Below are 5387 nucleotides of genomic sequence, written 5' to 3' on the forward strand. Positions count from 1 at the left end.
TGGGAATGTGAATTGGTTCAGCCACTGTGGAGAACAGTATGGAGGTTCCTTAAAAAACTACAATAATAGAATTACCATATGACCCAGCAATCCCACTACTTGGCATATACCCTGAGAAAACCAAAATTCAAAAAAAGTCATGTACCAAAATGTTCATTGCAGCTCTATTTACAATAGCCAGGACATGGAAACAACCTAAGCGCCCATCATCGGATGAATGGATAAAGAAGATGTGGCACATATACACAATGGAATATTACTCAGCCTTAAAAAGAAATGAAATTGAGCTATTTGTAATGAGATGGATAGACCTAGAGTCTGTCATACAGAGTGAAGTAAGTCAGAAAGAAAAAGACAAATACCGTATGCTAACACATATATATGGAATTTAAGGGAAAAAAATGTCATGAAGAACCTAGGGGTAAGATAGGAATAAAGACGCAGACCTACTGGAGAACGGACTTGAGGGTATGGGGAGGGGGAGGGGTGAGTTTTGACAGGGCGAGAGAGAGTCATGGACATATACACACTAACAAACGTAGTAAGGTAGATAGCTGGGGGGAAGCAGCCGCAAGGCACAGGGATATTAGCTCGGTGCTTTGTGACAGCCTGGAAGGGTGGGATGGGGAGAGTGGGAGGGAGGGAGACGCAAGAGGGAAGACATATGGGAACATATGTATATGTATAGCTGATTCACTTTGTTATAAAGCAGAAACTAACACACCATTGTAAAGCAATTATACCCCAATAAAGATGTTTAAAAAAAAAAAAAATATATAGCAAGATAGCATCGACTCAAAGTAGATGAGAAAGGAAAGGAAAACCACAGAGTAGGGTCAGAAATGAGACTAATACAAAATTGCAGACTATGAAGTCCTACTCTCAAGCTGTGGGTGCCATAAATATCCTCCATGCTCTCCAGCAGTCATTCCAAAGACGGAAATACAATTCAGTGTCCATGAGATCAAATCATACCAATTACTCAAGCTTCCTAAATCTGCATAATTTATGAAAATGACGCGTCACAATGACACAATTGTCAGCAAATTCCTCCATCTCACAAATGGCCCTGACACACTTAAGAAGCAGAAATCCCTGACAGAGAGTTCACTCACCTTCCCTGGCTGGAAGAGCTGGTTTCCCAGTGTGCTTAATGGGAGTATTACTTCACACAGCAGCTGATAAATTTGTGGAATTCATTACCCCCTGGAGAAGGTGCAGGCAGGAAATAGAAATGGATTTAAAAAGGGTTCGTCAAATTTATAAATGGTGAAGCCATAAATAGCTCTTCCTTTGTTTGCATTTAATAACATTTCATTTTGTGACCGACCCCACCCCCATACCAGCTATTCTAAAGTATAATCTTACAGCTCCTTACCCCTTTCTCCAGTAAGATTTCTGATGATATATATAACACAATATATACTTTTGTCTAGAAATACTATATTTTTCATTCTTTGTTAGTAGAAGTGTATTTCAAATTGGAGTAGCTTTGTTTAAAAATAGATAAGATGCTTTAACAGCCTTTACATTTTCAGTGTATTTTATAACTCTACACAACACATAACTAAATTAGTAATTTCAATGCTGCAATTCCAACTTATACACTGATTTAGAACAAATTCATCATGCTTTGACAACCCAACTGAAGTAAACCTGGCCCTGGGAACATTTTGGAAACTTTCTTATTGCTCGAGGCCCAAAAGGGAGTGAGGAAGGTAACTGGGGTTGGATTAAGCTTGAGCAGCGCTTTGCCTGGGCAAGGAGAAAGTGAGGTTCTGTGGTTTTGTGTAGCAGCTGGTGCCTGTCTATCCTACGATCCTGCCTGCCTGAAAGAGGGGAGATACGCAGTCAGTGTTTGCAGGGAACCAGCATGTCTACAGCTGACCCCTTCCAGGAGTCACCCATCGGTGTGACCCATGTGGCAGTTCTGGGAACCAGGCCCTCTTCAGCCAGAGCTGGGCTTTCCCTATCCTCTCAAAAGCCCCTAAGCATAACAATGAGAGACAGGACTCTGCTGAGCTTCATGTCACTTTCTTAGCTTCAGTTTGGGGAAATTCTGGAGAATTTACCAAGTCTCTGAGTGGCTGGGGAAAAGTAGCCACAAGCCACTAGATTCACTGTCTTTTCAGAGAAAGAACTTCTGGGCACCTTGGGAAGGAATTGATATCAGCGTGTCTAGTTTATACCAGGGAGAACCGAGGCTTATGTGCATGGGGTTCTTTGGGCCTTTAAATTCCAGGAGTTATGTTTTAGAATGATTTTGGAGGTGGGAATGAGGGTAGTAAAAACAGTTACGCTGCCATAAACATCTACCCTTTGTTGTGTTCGGATTTTCGATAACTGTCACCAGCACGGCAGAAGCAGGTCTTGAGACGTAGATTCAGGCCAAGAAAAAGAGGCCAGATGTTCTCCTGGTCTACCTTCCCTGTAGTCCCACTGGGGCTTGCTCTGAATATCACCTTGGACAAATTGCTTACCTCCTTTACATCTTCTTCCTCAGCCCTAAAAACAGGCAGTGACCTCATGCTGAAGGTCGTTTTCAGCTCCAGCTCCCATCCCTCCTTCCTGGGCTCTTGGTTCCGCTGGAGTAAACAGCAGGGCCAAGTGTCCTGTTAAGGGTGCTCCTGCCGGCTACCTGCGAAACTCACATGAAGCTCCTAAGTACTGACTTTTCTCCTGGTGTGCATCTCACCAGAATATTCCTGCTGAACGATAACACACTGACATCTGTACTAAGCAAGAACTGTTTGAAGGTTTTCAGGAACCCACCAGAAGAGAGTTGGGAAAGCAAATGCAAGCCACCTTCTCTTTAAAACGAGGACGAAAAGGAAACATCTCAAGTTGTTGTAAAGATCAAATGAAATATTTAGCCACCACGGTGTCCTGTGTACACAGCGCTGTGAATCCTACGGTGCGTATACTGGGAGGTGACCAAGACTGTCTTTGCACAGAAGAAACTAAGGTTCAGAGAGGTGAAGAAAATTCCCCAAGTTGACATAATTAGGAAGTGGTAGAACTGGTTTTTAAACACACAAATATTTGACCCCAGAACTCATGCTCTTAACCAGTATATTTATGAGTTGTTTGGCTTTGCAGTGGTCAATGCGTGTGGGCTTTGGGGTCAGACAGGAAGAGATTTAAAAGGTGACTCTACCACTCACCCGGGGTGACTCTGGACAACATAACTGATTTTGCTGAGCCTTAGTTTCCTCATCTGTGATGATTAAATGAGATTATATGTATAAAGCACCCAACACAAGGTAGGCTTCGGCAGATGGTTTTTGTCCTGAGTCTGTCATGTTCCTAAAGCGGACCCTGAGAAGAGGCTTTGGAGGCAGTAGTTTATCAGGGAAGTGATCCTCAGAAGTACAAATGAGGAAATAGGGAATATGTGACAGGGAAGGAATAAGAGTCAATAAAGTGTATGTTATTGGCCAGCTAACCACTGTGAGCAACTGGGGCTCAAACCCATCTACACTGTGAGAAAATGTGTGGAAGCCAGCACAGAATCATCCCACCAATGCAGCAGTTCTCAAACCTGAGGACACAATAGCATCTCCTGGAGGGCTTGTTAACACCAGCGGCTGGGGTCCATTCCCAGAGTTTCCCCATGAGAAGGTATGGGGTGGGGCCCAAGAGTTTGCATTCCTAACTAGTTCCCAGGTGATGCTGAGGTTGCTGGTCCAGAGGCCACACTCTGAGAACCACTGCACTAAAAGATGGGAGGTGGGGGTATGGAGACACTTACTTGTTCCCTACTGATTGAGACGCTCCATTGTTCGAGGATGTAACTCCCACGCACATATTTCCGCGATGGCCTGCCGTGGTGAAGCAAATTCAAGCAGCAAAAGAGAAACAGGTGTTTAGAGGTAGGAAGCAACTGTCTCTCACAGCAGCTGATAAACGCAAGTAAGCTGAGGGATAGGGACAGGGCATCAACAGTGTCTGCTCTACTTTCTCTTCCCCGTTGTTGCTGCATTTGTGACCATTATTAGTCTCCAAGCTGAAGGGCTATAGTCTCAAGGTCATTGGTGGAGAAATCTCTGAACCCAATGGTTCTGAAGGTGGAAAACTCCCTCAGCCTGAGGCTGACAGCAGCCGTGAAGGACTCTTCCAGGTCAGCAATTTCTTCAGTGAATCAAAGGAATGAGGAGGAGAGGAATGGAGCCAAGGCCAGAGAAGTCTACAGTGACTGCAGTGATCAGCAGACCCACCATGACCCAACACAAACTCCTGACCGCACTGAGGCACTCTTTGCAGGCACATCCTGCAAAGAGGATGCATTTTATTATTTTTGTGTGTGTGTGTGGTACGCGGGCCTCTCACTGCTGTGGCCCCTTCCGTTGCGGAGCACAGGCTCTGGACATGCAGGCTCAGCGGCCATGGCTCACGGGCCCAGCCTCTCCGCAGCAAGCGGGATCCTCCTGGACCGGGGCACGAACCCGCGTCCCCTGCATCGGCAGGTGGACTCTCAACCACTGCACCACCAGGGAAGCCCAAGAGGATGCATTTTACATGCAAATCATGCAGGGTGCAGAGCTCTCCCACACGTTCTTTGTGCCCTGGGGAGCAAATGGCTAACACTGGCGGTAAAATGGGACTGTTCCATTATTGTGTTCCACATATATATTTAATTGTCAGCATTGCAATAGCTTTGACTACAAATAAGCACAATCTCATTGCCCATCAGTTGTTTGATGGGAGGGGAAAAGGCAGTTTGGAGATGATTTTGAGATGACACACATCATTATCATCTTTTTGTATGAGGTTTTGTTTTCATTCTTCATTTCCCTCATCCTCTACTCAGTGCTTATATTTTTCTACAAATTCAATATCAAAATACTACCAGCACTACAAGATATTCTAGCATTCCTCTGAGTCCTGAGGGGTTCATTTACTAATTCCAGATAGCTGTAGTAGTATTTTTTTTCTTTTCTCAAAACACTTTAATATCTCTTAATTCCTTCATCCTCTTAAGAATGCCTTGGGCTTAGAGCGTTGGCAAGAACACTATTTGCAAATGAGGAAACTGAGGCACAGAATTGCAAATTGAGTTGTTCAGGAATTGACTGGCAGTGATAGAGCTGATTCCCAATAATCTGCAGAGTATCGTGTTCAGTTTTGCTCACGTGGCTAGAAAATCTTTGGACATATTAATCAATGAGTATAGAGAATTCCCCATAGTTCCTTTTCCCTTTACTCAAGCAAATAGCAGAGCTCTCTGCTCAGTACCCCAGGGTAGGTATGTGGTTCAAAAAGTAAAATTAGCACTGGAGAATTCCACGAATTTCTGGAAGAAGTAGGAAGGAAAGTAGAAGAGCAGAGATGGGGTGGTGGAAAGGTGCAGCAGAGACTTAAGAGGATGGAGAAACATGGAAAGAGAA

General features: G+C 44.3%; 1 long non-coding RNA gene across 1 annotated transcript; it reads right to left on the reverse strand.

Moving 5' to 3' along the window:
• Nucleotides 1-1114: 1114 nt before the first annotated feature.
• LOC116746781 lies at nucleotides 1115-3824 on the reverse strand. Its single transcript, XR_004347871.1, has 3 exons — nucleotides 3752-3824; nucleotides 2481-2585; nucleotides 1115-1206 (listed from the first exon to the last, which is right to left on the reverse strand). It is a non-coding gene; the product is annotated as an uncharacterized LOC116746781 (long non-coding RNA).
• Nucleotides 3825-5387: the final 1563 nt, after the last annotated feature.

The sequence above is a fragment of the Phocoena sinus genome, chromosome 2, assembly GCF_008692025.1.
Source record: "Phocoena sinus isolate mPhoSin1 chromosome 2, mPhoSin1.pri, whole genome shotgun sequence".
Classification (NCBI taxonomy): Eukaryota; Metazoa; Chordata; class Mammalia; order Artiodactyla; family Phocoenidae; genus Phocoena; species Phocoena sinus.